Source organism: Cebus imitator, unplaced genomic scaffold (genome assembly GCF_001604975.1).
Source record: "Cebus imitator isolate Cc_AM_T3 unplaced genomic scaffold, Cebus_imitator-1.0 Scaffold12, whole genome shotgun sequence".
Lineage (NCBI taxonomy): Eukaryota > Metazoa > Chordata > Mammalia > Primates > Cebidae > Cebus > Cebus imitator.
In genome coordinates, this window is record NW_016107327.1 from 2,054,347 (window position 1) to 2,071,967 (window position 17,621).

Below are 17,621 nucleotides of genomic sequence, written 5' to 3' on the forward strand. Positions count from 1 at the left end.
TGCATGATCTCTTGGCACTGAAGATAAAACCAGCAGCTAGAAAATGGGAATGCACTTGTCATAGGAATTCCTGGTGAGGTGAAACCTTACCACCTTCCTTGCCTCTCTGGATCTTCCACTGCATCATTTCCTTCTCCTTTACTAGATAACATACTTACCATTGCCTTCTTTCTTTCTTGGAACTATAATGGTTGACTAGATGTGTTGAGAGAAAAACTAGGTAACTGGAAAAAGGAATCAAGCAGAGATAAGACAAAATTACCCCACCAGTTATAAACATGCATGTCTAGGGGAGAATATCATTATTTGAACCAAAACAGAGTAGGCCCAATTCTGCTTTATTACAAAGGGAGTATATGGAAAATCACCATGAAACATCTTTTCTATTCATTCTAAACTTGCATGAAATTTAAAAGAAAAAAAAGAAATAAAGAAATATTAAAATTTCTGCCCCTTCTTCAATGCAGTTACACTGTAGACAGGTGACCTACTGGTTAGCAATGAATATCTAGAAGCCTCATTCACAGAAATGGACAGAAATCTGGAAAGCTGAACTTCTCTACAAAACAATACCAGAAGATTTATGTTTCTGACTCAAACCTAAAAGGCAGAGACTTGGAAAATCAAGAGCTAGAGATTATTTAGAGGATGCAAGAGTACCAAACAAGATAGCAGTGTAAAATCCACATCGTTTTGAATATTCTTCAAGGACTATTGCACACCAAAATGAGTGAGCCATTAGAAAGTGAAGCTAATATACCTCACATGTATCTTAAGAGTTTCAAAGTGGAAAATTAGATGATTAATTCCAGAAAATAATTCAGTGCCTCTGTTGCTAGAAAAATGTAAGCCATTCCCAAGTCTTAGAATCCTGAAAAATAATCCAAAGAACATAGAATATGCATTCCAGAAAGTACAGGCTTTAAATCACAAAGTAGTGGAAACCACTGGAAACATCTGAGAAAAATGCGTATTAAGATAAATATCCTTATTTTGGTAACAAGGAAGACAAAATGTGTAATAAATTCTTCAAATAAAGTTTATCTATGTTTTTCAAGAATTCAGGTACCAGGGTAGACCTATAAAGCAGATCTCCTGAATAGGTATTTGAGTTTTATTGAAAACTGGCTTCAAGGCCATAACAGCACCTTTGCTGGCTTTTAGAGTCATGGGAAAAGGAAAGTGATTCCAAAAAGGAGAGAAACAAATGCAAGGTAGCATATTGTAGAGCTGCCTACAGCTTCTCAGGAAATCATTGCCGACTGGAAATTTGAGATAGTTATAGAGAGATTCTGGAATCATTGTGAATGAGAACATTTGATCAAGAAGAGGAAGGATGTTGGGCATTTTATCTACTGGATCCTTTCAGTCTGCCTTCCACTGGCATTCTATGGAATGTGAATCTGCTAAAACACAGTTTCATTAATGGATGACTGGGTTAATTACTGAATATGATATCCAAGGGTAGCTTCATGTATTTATGTTGGCAGTAGTCCTACACGTTGGTACATATTTGTTCATCTGCTGTCTACGCAGCTTTGCCTATAGAAGTTGATGTAATGATTGGTGGTCAATGACATGGTTATTCATCACCACATAAGTTTTGTGATAGTCTAAGAATCTACTACAATGTTTAAAACAGTCTTCCCAGGACTGATAGTTATGATAAAATTTATAGTTACAGTGAAGATTTTATATGTTTCTGGAGAGACATATGAACTAAGATTATCAAAGATTATAATGAGCAAAATAAGATAGGAAGAATCAAAATCAAGGCCTCAAACAAATGTTTGCACACCCATGCCCATAGTACTATTATTTATAGTAGACAAAAGATATAAATAATTCAAGTGTCCATAGGAGTTAAATGGATAAACAAAATGTGGTATATTCATACTATGTAATATTATTATTCAGTTTTAATATCTGGCACATGAAATATGGGGAACCTTTATGACATTATGACAACTAAAATAAGTCTGACACAAAAGAAAAAATATTGTATGTATGATATGAGGCACCTGGAGTACTCAAACTCATAGAGGCAGAGAATACAATAGTGGTTGCCAGGTCGTGGGGGAGAAGGTAATGGGAATTATGATTTTATGGACATAGAGTTTCAGTTTGACAAGATACAAAGTTTCTGGGATGGATGATGGTGATGATTGCACAAAAATGTGTCCTTAATGCCACTATCTATACTCTTTAAAATGGTTAAAATGCTAAATTTCCTGTTGTCTATCTTTTCCCACAATAAAATGTGTATCATCTAAATTTTCAAATAGGAAGGAAGGTTTGAGAAAATACATTTTGTAAAAAAGTATTTAATTAAATATATTGATTTGATATATGTAGTATATCTACCCTGTGTTGGGCACTTTAGATGAAATAGGAATGTGTCATTAATTATGCATTACTGGGCTCATCAATGTTCTACCTTACCTTCTTCTGGATTAAGTGAATTCCAAGATTTCTTGCACCTTCAAACACCACATGTTACATCTCTGATAATATTCATAACTTGCTCAAGCAGTTTGGAATATTCACTCAAATTATGTCCAGGCACCTTATTTTGAAAAATAAAAGCCACCCACAATCTTGTTCCAACTTGTCTTTCCTACATCTATTAATTCACTGTCAAGATCAAGCCTTTTTGACAACTTACCATTCTCTAAAGATATCCTGTTACATTAATAGCCTTTCTTCAGGGAGTTTCCGTATCCATGCACTAGGAAGTACCCAGTAAAAATGTTTCATTACTTTGAAAAGCAAGTGATATAATGTGTTTTACAATTTATGGCTTCCAAGACTCAATAATTTTCTAGACTTTATTTTTCCAATACTCACTTTACTATAGAATTGAATTTAGGCTAGAACTTCATAGAAGTAAATTATTTTAAGGTAAATGTAAAGAGTCTCTAGAATAACTACTGACACAACTTATTTTGATTTAAAAATAAATCAAGGCTAGAAGCCTAATGAGAAATAAGAATGAATATAAGTAAAATTCGTCAATCCGTTTTCTTTCTCTTTGTTGTGACAGAATTTCACATTAGGAAAATAGAATAGTAGTTGGGTATAAAGCTACTGTTGTTTCTCCAATTCATATAAAAAGAGGGAAAGAAAAGGTGGACATTGAAGTGGGGGTAATAATACATGTGGAATAAACCAATGAAAATTTTGCAGAATATTAGTCTGTCACTTTCTAGACACCTTATTTGATTTAATTTTGTGAAAACATAGTTAAGTTGAAAGGGCACAATATGTATGTACTTATATTTAAATCAAATTTTAAGAACTATAATTATAGAGACCTATAATAATAATTTAATATATCAAATTTAGCTTGGTAGGATAGGTGCAGCTATGTGAGAGCATTCTGGCACTGGTATAATCTGTTGATAATATGTTTCAGGAAAAAATAATAATCCTAAGAAAAAACATAAAAACAAAATAAAGGCTGACATGTAGTGATTTAAATGAAAAATATTTTTTTGAGATGGAGTTTCGCTCTTGTCACCCAGGCTGGAGTGCAATGACGCAATCTCAGCTCACTGCAACACCCACCTCCCAGGTTCAAGTGATTCTCCTGCCTCAGCCCCCTGAGTAGCTAGGATTACTAAGTCCTAGGATTTATTTTTTGTTAGATTGAGTATGAATTATAAAATAAGAAGAATGAATCCACATGATATAGCTCTTAAAATCACATCTCTTTAAATTACTGAAAAAAGTGAAAGGAAGAAGTTACTGACAACTAGTTCCTGTTGTGTAATATTCCCAAGCTTATGTTAGCAGTTTTTAATATTCTTAAGGCAGATGTATATAGTTCTGCAAAATCCATGTGATAGAACAGTATCTGAATAAAGAAGATATTCATCTTGAGTTGCTGTAAAATCCTTTCTTGTTAATATACTCTGAGGATGGTTTTAGAATCCAAGTTTACTTGTACTTATCTCAAGCTTCGGATCTCAAGACTAATGAAAAGATTCTAATAGCTTTTTTGCAATGCCAGTTAAGAGATTTAATGGCTAGAGATTAATCGTTTCCAAGACAGCAATCTTTAGAAACTCCACCCCATAAAGGATAGGAAAAGTACTGGCAAAAATTTATGACAGCAAACAGAAAAAACAAACGAAAACACAAAACAAGGGAAGAGCACTTCTGCTTCTTCATATAATTTCAGGGCAAAAGTTTAGATTTAGTGGTGCATTCATCTAATTAAGATGGCCAGGATTTTCATTTTCTTCTCAGTGTAAATCACTATTGAGAAAAGCATCCGTCACCTCTTATATTTCCTGGGAAATACATTTAAATGAATTAATCATTCTGCTTATTCAGAAATTCTGAAGAGTTGATAGGCACTTGCCAATGGCCTGTAGAACTCCTGGCTCATTGATTTTTAGGTGCCGGAGGGGATTGGAGAGGCCGTAAAATGATTTAAACAGAAATTAAAAAAAAAATTGTTCTATGCTTACTTTGCCTAGTTATCTTTTCACCTCTAATCAAACATGAATCACAACATTACATATACATAATTGTATAATAACATTCATGTAGAGTGCTCTGTTTTTGTGCTTAATCAAAGTTTGCATGATCACCATGAATTTGAACTATGTCTGAATCTGGATTTAATTTTGAGTAGAAACTTTCTGGAATTCTAATATATTACTGAGCAAGCCAAATCCCTTAAATTAGGGTGTCATATCATTTATCATTTAAACAAGGCCATTTTTGAGAGTGAAAAAAAGGCATGAACAGCAATTAGATCCAACTACAGATATAAAACAGACAGTCCAAGACAAACTGGGACATATTTATGGGACATAAATAGGGTGTGAGTCACTTTAAGTATATAAACACTCACCATATTTAAAACTGAAGTATTAATGAATATGCATTATATGAATGTTGGCAGGATTTGATCCAATTTCTCAAAAACGTTTTTATTAAAATATAAGCTATGCTCCCATAACGAAGAGGGCAAAGGCATGGTGACACATATCAGTTCAGAGAAACGGAAGTGGTCCAGGAGATCTGGGATGATCTACTTCTCTGCTAATGCTCCCTTAATTTTTTTTTGTCTACTTGGTTAAATGTGACTCACCAGCAGCATGACCATGTTACAGACTGTGAAATAGGAGGAAAGGAGCTTATCTTTTAAAGAAGTGACAAAAATGTATATATTTAATTCATACTTTCATTTAGATGGGGAGGACTTAGTCACATGGCCAGAAGTATCTGGCTAGTTATCTGACATGCTACCATGCAGATGTGGGTCTTGGGATGTTCTATCACTAGAAGAATGAGTCTTTTATTATTATTGTTATTATTATTGTACTTTAAGTTCTGGGGTACATGTGCAGAATGTGCAGGTTTGTTACATAGCTATACATGTGCCTTGGTGGTTTGCTGCATACATCCTCCATCATCTGATTTTCAAAAAAAGACATTTATGCAGCCAACAAAAGTGAAAAAAAGCTCAGCATCACTGGTCGTTAGATAAATGCAAATCAAAACCACATTGAGATACTATCTTACACCAGTTACAATGGCAATCATTAAAAAAATCAGGAGACAGACGCTGGAGAGCATGTGGAGAAATAGGAATGCTTTTACACTGTTGTGGGAGTGTAAATTAGTTCAACCATTGTGGAAGACAGTGTGGAGATTCCTCAAGGATCTAGAAATAGAAGAATGGGTCTTTTTCCCCACAACAGCATTTCTTGAATAGGAAATGCTGAAAACTATCATCTGATTTCCATGGAATGCTTTTTAAATTGTGCATTGTGAGTGAGCGCCATGCTTGACATTTCCTAACAGAATATTTGAGGGCAGGAATCAGAAATAGACGTTTGTCAACAAACTCAGGAAATTATGATACACACTATAGTTTTCAAATTACTTCAAATAAGTATTATAGGATTGAGCCTATAATTTTACAATAATTGTTTATATTTCATAGCTACTTTTATTTAAACAATAGACAATTTCCTTAAATTTTTTTTTGCAGAAATACTACTTTTTTATATTGCATATAATTATTCACCTACACATAAATAAAATAAAATGAGTTAAATTAACCTATAATACTCTCTTTATGAACCAACTTTTTTTTACTATATTTCTGGAACAAAATAAGCTAAACAGTGTGGCTTAAAGTGAGACTTTCATCATGATTACCTTAAAATACAATGTAGTTTTGCCTTGCACTAAGATTAGGCCTCTACTATTGTGTGAGGCAAATCTTGCTCATCAAAAATTACATTTGAATATATCAGATTATATTGGATTGGATTATAACCCAAAACATAAATTAGATGTCATGATTGAATCCATTATGTTAAAAATAAATGATTGAACAAACAAATGGCAGAGAATGGAAAAATCTCTCCTGTGGAAGAATTTCAAATAGTTTCTATAGATATTTGGCCCTCAAGGAGGAGGAACAGCCCAGGAGGCGTGACAACCAAATATATTACTCTGCGTAGGATACTGGACCAATAAAAGAACATAGAGTAGGAACTAAGAAAATCTAAATACAGTATGGATTTTGATTGATAATAATCTACCAATATTGGTTCATTAATTGTGTCAAAAATACCACACTTATGTAAGATGTTATTTTAGTAGGTTCTTATAAGTTTATACTTCCTTGGCATCTATTTTCAATACACGTTTAACTTTGTCATAGAGACGCACAGCTCAGTCACCCTTGTTACAGTTTCCAGTTTTATGCCACATCCAAATGGCTTAAGCCAGTGGCCCGAGTGGCCAGATGAAAACTTAGAGGCATCTGTTCTGCCTGAGAGACTGGACTTCCTACTTTCCTGACTCTTCTTTTAGCAGACCATTTAGGCATTTGCTTATGAACCTAAGTGACCCACACCCTATTTCTTTGTATATACACCCTATTTGCTCCTCTCCCTGCCTGCTACCTACTTTCTCTCTCTCTCCTTGCTTAGAATCTGCACGTTAAAAGATCTTTGAACTTGTTTCCTACTGTGGTGGTGAATTGAATTTGTGCCTTTCATCTGTTGAACCAGGCTAGATTTCCCCATGAAGCCAGGAGACAACAAAAAGTCAGGCTCCCAGCGCCACAACAGTGGGCAGGCAAGCAAAGACCTCACACAGGTCAGACAAGACCCAAAAGGGCGGCTGCCAATAGAAACAAACTTCCTGTCTCAGGGACCCCGTGGCTGTGGGTCAGACAACTAGTCATTAGACCATCTGCCAGGTAAAAAATGTGTTCCATAAGAGGCACACTGCTAACACCCACCTTCATTTCCTGTTAGGGCAGGGTTGTTTGTCTGTCGGGCACTAGAACTCCAATTTAGCTATGGTTGCTCAAGAGTTAACAGTAGTAGAAACTGTGAGGGGAGACGTGTGGAGTATATGAAAACCCTCTGCTGTCTTCACATTTCTGTAAATCTCAAACTATTCTAAAATTAAAACTCAAAGCAAATGAGCATTCATAACTATTTCTTCAGCTCAACTTAAAAAAAAAAAAAGACTGGCAGAAGCCAGAGACATGTTCTACAAATAGTATGTTTATTAAAACTTTGAATTTTTATTTTCTATTAAGATATGCTTTTGCCTTGAGAAACACAGTAGATGGGAGAACACTGAGGATTGGGCATATGTAAGTTACCTCATCATAATCACTTGTAAGCCAAAGGGCTTTTTTCAGGGCTACTATATTGCTTTTTTCTTTCTTTCTTTTTTCATGGAGTTCAGAGGAGTAAATTAAAGACATGCACGCTATGATAGAACTGTTATTTAGGAGTTATTAAGAAATTATTTTAGGCAGATAGAGAGGAAAAGAGGTCCTTTAAAGCAGCTCCAGAAACATTTCTTGTCCAGCAGGAAAACCCTCGCTCTTAGAAACCAGTGGGAAACTTTTGACATGCAAATGCAGGCCATTAGAAACTGGGTGCGCCCAAACACAGCGATTCTCACCCTCTTCCTCTTGCCCTTGCCCTCACATGTGCCTGACAACATGGCTGCCCCAAAATGTCCACATATATTTAGAACATCATGGCGCCCTGCATTTAGATATTAAAAGGCTAGGGTGGAAGGGTCAGCATTTTCATGGGCTACCTGAGTGACAAGCCTGGTCAAACCAATACCCTGAGCCCTATGCAAATTAAACACCACCTCCTACAGTCTCCTCATATAAGCAGCTGCCTTGGGGTTTCCTCTCTCTGCTTTGAAGCCCCCTTCCCTCTGTATGTGTACAGGAGAGCTTATTTCTTCTTTCTTCTCCCTTCTGTCTTGCCTATTCAACCCTCCACTCCTTAAAACCACTCGGTGTGTGTTGTGTCCATGACATTTTATCCAACTCACAAGATTCAAGAGCCCTGGTGTTCCTCCACTCATTGGAGCCTTATCACTGTGTTTGGAAAAGTAGATTAGGATCTGATAAAAGAATTTCTAAAATTTTAATTATTTATTGAAATTATGTATACATAGGAAAGCAAAATTCCTAATTTGGTCCTTTGGGGAAAATTTAATTTATCTATGTATCCAGAAAGATTTGGATCAGAGACTATCATGACATTCATTAGCTAGGAGATTGTTAGGACAGTTTGGGTATGAGATTATGAGGGTGGAGTTTGTAGAACTGGATAAGTTAATGACCTGAAAAAATAATGGGATCAGTGGAGATGTGGAAGAAGGGAAAGTGAATAAAGATTAGCAGAAATTTTGAATTTCATCACTCAACAGGCTTGATGGTATAAAATAGTCAATATAAAATTATAGAGTGAAAAGTAGTAGCGGAATCAAATTGAATATCTTCAATATTACTGAAAGGTCCTTGCAATCATTTAACTAGTGTCCTAGTTTGACAATTAATTTGATAAGGACAGTAATTCTTTCCACCTGCCTTACAGGGATGTGAAAATTAATGCAATAAAATTCCTAAAGACATTTTGTGCTCTCCATGTGAAAGTCACTATGTAATACTGCTAGAAAAGAGATTCACTAGAGCATGAATTACAGTTTTGCCACAAGAAAAGCAAGAGTTTTGAGAAAAAGGCAGGAATAAAAGAATATGTTTTAAAAGATTACTTCTTCTAGACCATTATCTGATGATATGACACATATTAATTTGAAGGTGTCTAATTCATACATATGCTTGAAAATATTTTCCTATTGGGATGTTATTTTTTTGTCTTTTAAAGATGCATTTATAGTTTATCTCATTTTTAAATCTTTCCCACACTAGCATAGTCTATCAATTTCCACCTTTGAATCTTCTAGTAATTATTGTCTCTCTTGCAAAGAATTGTAATGCTTTCATCTTTCAAAAAAACTACCAAGACAGAAATCTTTTAATTATCATCATTAAACTTGTGGGGTCAAAACTGGATCTCAAAGGAATGAGATAAGGCAATTTCGGATGAGATGGAAAGGCTCAGGATTAGCCTGGGGCTTTTTCTTGTGTTCTTTTCTCCTTACCTCTGTAATGTTTCTAACTAAATTTCTTTTAGCTAATTGTTTGCATGTTCATTGGATGAAAAATGGTATTACAAAAATAACTTTTATTTTGAAGTCAAATATTTAAGATCTATTCTAAACTGTTATTAGCTGCATGAGTTTAAGCAAAAATTTTACTATTTCTGACCTCACAGATTGGCAAGAAGTTTCAATGAGATACAATACATAAGGAAATTGGCACATACCTATACTTTGATGGCTTTCTATTTTACTTCTCTTCCCTCCACCATCTTAAAAGTCATTTTTTTTGCCTCCATTTGCTGTGATTATGGCTGTTTGAATACACTTCAGATATTCCATACTGAATATCCATATTCCATATTCTGTCCTTTGATATTATTTATGACTCAAATATTTATGACTCAGGTTTTGATAAATCATTGCTCATACCCTTTGTTTCTATGGTTTTCCTCTAAATCCCCTAGAAGCAGTTTTAAGTGCATGCACTCCCAAATCCAATATACATGTCTCAAATATATCATTTACTGATTTCTGTTATCAGTTATCTTTGTTCAGTTTGCCTCTTCAAATTGTGGAATTTGTGAAATTGTGCAATTGTGACTGTGAAATTCTTACAAGAGTTAAGAAGCATAGATAGTACTAAGATTGACAATAATAAATGTTTAACAAATGATGGATACATAAATATACATCTGCTGAATTATGAACACAGTGGTCCGTTTTAGCAATAAAAGCTACTGTTTTGCTCATTGAGCAATGAGAAAGTCCAAATCTGCTTTTGGGAATTTGTATAGTTTTCAACCAAAAGACCCCAATGTTTTGATAATGTTTATTGAACCTAGAGTAAAATATTCAAGATATTAAAAAAAAATCAAGGTTCCCTAAGTTTAGTAAAATGTCAAGCCATCATACATTAGTTGTGCAGATCTTTGTATTATCCATATTTAAAAGATAATCTTCCATGTCACTAATGGCGTTGTGAATTACACAAAGCTTTTGTAAAAATATATACGTATTGCAGAGATCCTCCAGCCACTTCTATCAAGGCTAGGACCTCAGCACACCATTGGGTATTGCATTTAATCACTTGCTTTAGCCACCACACTGGCTTCTACCTGGGGACACTTCACCTACTGGCCTAAAGCATGAACTATTTAACTCAGTAAATAAAATATTAGGGGAATAAATAAATAAATAATTGCACACCACAGGGGAATGAGTTAAGCTTCAAGAAATTTCTGCTATTCCAACCCCATAGGAGGCAGGGAACTTATTCACACAACAAGCACACTGCTCCTAGAACTGGCATCTGAGAAAGCCTTCATACAAAGACTCTATAACTAAGGAACCTATAGTCTTCACCTTGAAAGCACCAGGAACTCAATTAAGCTGCAATGAACAATAAGCATTAAAGTCACATCCTTAAGGGGAGAAAATAATTTAAAAAAAACAAAAAACTGCCAAATCAAAAATAAATTAGGGCAAATAGTCTACTCAAATGAGAAGCAACCAGAAAAATAATTATAGTAATGACAAAATAGGATTCTACAACACCCCCCAAAAAATCATACTAGCTCTCCAGCAATGGATCCAAACCAAGATGATATCTTTTAATACCAAATGAAGAATTCTAAAACTTAATTATTAAGCTACTCAATGAGATATAAGAGAAAGGTGAAAACCAACATAAAGAAATTTTTAAAAAATAGAATAAGAATGACAGATTTTCTGAAGAGATAAATCTTTTAAAGAAAAAAGCAATCAGAACTTCTGGAAATGAAAGACACATTTAGGAAATTACAAAATGCAATGGAAAATTTTAACAATAGACTACACCTAATTGAAAAATGAATTTCAGAGCTCAAAGACAAGGCTTTCAAATTATTCTAGACAAAAATAAAGAACAAAAAATGATAGAAATGAACACTGTCCAAGAAATATGGGATTATGGTTAAATCTAACAATATCTGGTGTTCCTGAAAGAGAAGAGAAAGCAGAAAGTCTGTAAAACTTGTTTACCCAAATGAGGAAATCTTCCCTGGCCTTGCTAGAGATTTACATATGCAAATACAAGATGCTCAAAGATATCCTAGGAGATTTATGGCAAAAAGAACATCACAAAGGCATGTAGTTATCACACTATGTAAAGTCCATGTAAACGAAAGAATTTTAAGAGGAGTGAGACAAAGCATCAGGCCTGCCGAGGGAATTGTCACTATCAGATGACCCCTGCAATAAATGAAAGGAGTTCTAAATCTTGAAATAAAAGGTTGATGTGCACCAGAATAGAACACCTTGAAAGTTTAAAAACTTACAGGGCCTATAAAACAGTAACAAAATGAAGAAAATAAAATATCTAGATAGGATTTAACATAATGACTATAATAATAACTCACATCTAGATAGGATTTAACATAATGACTATAATAATATCTCACATCTAAATATTAATGTTGAATGTAAATGGCCTAAGTGTTCCACTTAAAAGGTACAGATTGGCAGAATGAATTTTAAAATCATAAACCAAGTATCTGCTGCCTTTAGTGATTTATCTGGCATGTAAAGATTCATATAAACTCAAGGTAAAGGCCTGGAAAAAGATATTACATGCAAATGGAAACCAAAAGTGAGCAGGGGTAGTGATTTTTATATCATATAAAACAGACTTTAAAGCAACAACAGTTCAAAAAAAAAAAAGACAATGAAGCTCAATATATAATGATAAAATGATTAATCCAGCAAGACGATATTACAATTCTAAATTTATATGCACCTATCTCTGGAACTCCAGACTCATAAAACAATTGCTACTGGACCTAAGAAATGAGATACACATCAACCAATAATAGTAGGAGACTTCAGCACTCCACTGACAACCTTACACAGATTATCAAGACAAAAAGTCAACAAAGAAAGCATACACTGCACTCTAGAACAAATGGACCTAACATATTTGCAGTACATTCTACCCAAGAACTGTAGAATATACATTCTTCTCATCTGTACATGGAAGATTCTCCAAGTAGACCATATGACAGGCTATAAAATGCATCTCAATTAGTTTTAAAAAATCCGAATAATATCAAGTATCTTCTCAGATGACAGTGGAATAAAACTAGAAACCACCTGCAAGAGGAACCCCACAAAATACAGAAATACATGGAAATCGAGCAATCTGCTCCAAGGGTTAGCAATGAAACCAATATTGAAATTTAAAAATCCTTTGCAATGAAGGATAATAATGACAAAAGTTATCAAAATGTTGGGATATGGCAACAGCGCTGCTAAGGGGAAAGTTTATAGTGATAAAAGTCTACATCAGAAAATCTGTAATATAATAAATTGGCCACATAATAGCACACTTCAAGAAACTAGAGAAACAAGAAAAAACCAAACCTAAAGCTAGTAGAATCAAAGATATAACAAAGATCAGAACAGAACTAAATGAAATTAAAATTTTAAAAACCACAAAAGTTTGATGAAACAAAAATTTTGTGCTTTGAAAAGAATAAACAAAACTGATAGACCATTAACTGGATTAATCCAGAAAAGAAGAGAGAAAATTTAAATAAGCTGAATTAGAAATAAAATTGGAGACATTACAATTGATACCCCAGAAATATAAAAGGTCATTTGAGACAATTACAAAATCATAGGGAAAATCTAGAGGAAACGAATAAATTCTTGGAAACATACAACCCTCTTATAGCAACCCAGAAAAGACCAATAACAAGCAATGAGATTGAATTAGCAGTAAAATAAAAAAATTGCCAACAGAAAAAGGTCTATGACCAGATGTATTAACAGCTGAATTCTTCTGAACAAAGAAGAGTTGGAATCAACCCTACTGAAACCATTCCAAAAGATTGAGAGAGAAAGAATCCTCCATGGCAGTGTCTATGAAGCCAGTATCACACTGATGCAAAAGCCAGAAAAGAACATAACAATAATAAGAAAAGATACAGACTAACATCCCTGGCGAACATAGATGCAAAAATCTTTAACAAAATTCTAGCCAACCAAATCCAACAGCACATATACAAGATAATGCATCATAATCAAGTGAGTTTTATCCCAAAAGAAAGGAATTTTTAACATATACAAGTCAATAAATGTGTTACATCACATAAACAGAATTAAGAACAAAACCCATAGTATTAATGGCAATAAATGCAGGAAAAGCATTCAATAGCATCTAGGTTCCCTTCATGATAAAAATCCCTTTGTGAAAGTCAAGTAACTATGCATAGAAGGAAGGTATCTATCTGAATATATTTAAATTCATATATCACAAACCTACAGCAACCATTATACTGAATGAGGAGAAGCTGAAAGCATTCCCACTGAGAACTGGAACAAAACAAGGATGCTCACTTTCACCACGTCTATACAACATAGTACTTGAAATCTTAGCCAGAGCAATCAGACAAGAGAAAGAAATAAAGGGCATCCAAATTGGAAAAGAGGATATCAAACTATCACTGTTCACCAGGGATATGATTTTATTACCTGGAAAACTCTTAAGACTCCTCCAAAAGACTCCAGATTATTAATCAATGTACACAGATCAGTAGCACTGCTATGCATCAACAATAACCAACATGAACATTAAATTATGAACACAATTCCCTTTATAATAACTGCAAAACAACAACAACAAACCAAAAAAAATAGGAATATACTTAACCAGAGAGATAAAAAGATCTCAACAAGAACTGCAAGACACTACTGAAAGAAATCATGAATAAAACAAACAAATGAAAACACATTCCATGCTCATGGATTGGAAGAATCAATGTCATAAAAATGACCATAATGCCCAAAGCAATCTATAAATTCAATGCAATCCTTGTCAAAATATCAACATCTTTGTTCATAGAATCAGAAAAAAAAAATCCTAAAATTCATATAGGCCCAAAAAAGAGCCTTAATAGCCAAAGCAATTTTAAGCAAAAAGAACAAATCTGGAGGCATCACATTGCCTGACTTGAAATTATACAAGGATGTGATTACCAAAATGCTATGGTGCTGGTTTAAAAGTAGACAGATAGATCAATGGAACAGAATAGATAACTCAGAAATAAAGCCAAATATTAGATTGATGCACAAGTAATTGTATTTCTTTTCATTGAAAGTAATGACCCCCACCACAGCAAAAACAAAAACAAAAACCCACAATTACTTGTGCAGCAACCTATTGCAACCAACTGATCTTTGACAAAGCATGCAAAAACATAAATTAAGGAAAGGAGACCCTATTTAATAAATGATGCTAGGAAACTGGATAGCCCCATGTAGAAGAATGAAATTGGATCTCTACCTTTTACCTTATAAAAAAATCAGCTCAAGATGGATCAAAGACTTAAATCCAATACCAAAAATCATAAAACTTATGGAAGATAGCCTAAGAAAATCTCTAATGGACATTGGCCTAGTTAAGGAATTTGTGACTAAAACCCTAAAAGCAAATGCAGGAAAAACAGAAATAAATAAATGGGACCTAATTAAACTAAAAATGGGACCTAATTAAAATCCCTTCTGCACAGCAAAAGGGATAATCATCAAACAGACAATCCAAAGGAAGGGGAAAATTATTTGCAAATTAGGCATCTGACAAAGGACTAATATCCAGAATTTACAAGGAACTCAAGCAAATAGCAAGAAAAAAATAATCCCATCAAAGAGTGGGAGAGTTCTCAAAAAAATATTTACTAATGGCCAAAAAATATGAAAAAATGCTCGATATCACTGATCATCAGGGAAATGCAAATTAAAATCACAATGAGATGTCATCTCACCCCTGGAAGAATGGCCATTATTAAAAGTTCAAAAAAACTATAGATGTTGACATGGATCCAGTGAAAAGGAAATGATTATAAACTGCTGGTTGGAATATGAGTTAGTACAACCTCTCTGGAAAGTACTATGGAGATTTCCTAAAGAACTAAAAGTTCATCCAACATTCAATCCAGCAATCCTACCACTGAATATCTACTCAGATGAAAACAAATTGTTATATCAAAAAGACACCTGCATGTGTATGTATATTGTAGCACAATTCACAATTGTAAAGATATGGAACCAACCTAAGTGCTCATCAACCCTGGAGTGGATAAAGAACATGTGGTATATGTACAGCATGGAATACTACTCAGCCACAAAAAGAATGAAATAATGCCTTTTGTAGGAACTTGGATAGAGTTGGAGGTCATTATTCTAAGTAAAGTAACTCAGGAATGGAAAATTCAATACTGTATATTCTTACTTATAAATGGGAGCAAAGGTCTGGGTAAGCAAAGCATGCAGAATGGCATAATGGACTTTGGAGATTCAGAAGGGGAAGGGTGGGAGGGGAGTGAGGGATTAAAAAAAAAGAAAAAACTACACATTGGGTCCAATGTACAATACTTGTGTGACAGGTGCACAAAAATTTCAGACTTCACCACTATACAGTCTACCACATAATCAAAACTGACTTGTACACCAAAAGCTATTGAAATTGAAAAAAAAAATAAAGCTAAATAAATAAAAGTGGATATACAATTTTACAACCCTACCAAACAATGCCTTATATATTATCAGGAATCAGTGCACATTTGTTGAGGATAAACTCTAGTTATTATATCCAAAGAAATGGGAAGAAAAATAAAACATCATAGATGGTTTGCCAACAGTAGGAAGTGTTTCTTTGCAGTGTGTGCTAAACTCTGTCAATGACAACCTAGAGTAGGATATGGGACTCATTGTATATTATAATTTTCTGCATCTAAAATCTAACAGTGGACACCATAAGGAAATGTATATTTCAATCTTTAAAGTTCCAAAGCTCAGCACCAGATGTACATCTCTAGTTGCAGCAATGTCTTCATTCTTTGAATGCCACTTTTAGCAGTACTAAACTATTACAGTAATACATTTCTAGCTCCAGGAAACATAAATTTTTCTGTATATTACTTTAGAATAAAGAGTAGCAAAAACTTTTGGGAGAGGTTTCAGAGGGAGTTATATGGATGCTGAAGGCAGAGCAAATCAAGACAGTATAATCAAAAGCAGATGGAAGACCTTGCCCTAAGTCATATAAAGCAATTATAAATATTATAAACACATCTTACCCGCCCCCCCCCACACACACGTAGCTGAAAGGCACTAATAAAAAGTATATTTTTATTTCATAGAGGTTAATTTATGAATCAGTTATCTCTTACAAAGTACTACAATTTTGTTTGCGCGTAGTTAACAATTGTTGCTAATTTCTTTTTATATGTTAAATAACTACTGAAGTTATAATTGTAAACTAAATTGTAAAAGAAAGTATCTGAGTAACAAATTGATTCGGTGAAAAATATATTCTGAAAAAAATAAAGAAGAAGGTTAAATATAAAATTTATGATCATTACAGAGAAATTTTCTAATATTGAATATTTTTGAGATAATGAGAATGTGAAAATTTGGTCCTATTGAGGAAATATTGTTTCCTTAGGCGTTAAAAGGATATCTGTAATTATGCTAATTAAAAACAGTACTTCTATAAAAATACATACTGGAATTTGATAGATCATAAGATCAAATGTCTCAGAATATTATGGAAAAATTGTGTATAAGGATATAGGTAAGACAGGCTTTAACTGATGCAGATATAGATTCATTCTACTGGTCTAACTGTATGTTTAAAATTCTTCTTAATATAAAGTATTATAATATAGAAATATACAAAGAAAACAAATATGTAACTATAAATAAAACTTAAAAATATGATGTAATTATTTTATATTGCCATTTTCTTAACCTTTTAAACACATAGAATTGTTTTTTTAAATTAATTATCTTGAGTTTGTTAGATAGGTGACCAAATTATCTACAAATGACAGTTTGGGTCCTAGTTTCTAGTGTAAAGTCATTGAGGCTGGTTGTGACTCAGAGTATAATAAAATTAATTATAGAGATATCTATATTATCTATCTCTCTATCTTATCTATCTATCTTTATCTATCTATCTATCTATCTGTCTGTCTATCTATCTGTCATTCAGTTTTCTGATAGAGAGACAATAGACAAAACTCTGCTTCAGAAATAACCCACAGTGAACAAGTTACCTGAGCAAATAAATACCAAAAAAAAAAAAAAAAAGACCTGAAATTAATCTTTAGCAACCGACGTTTGTC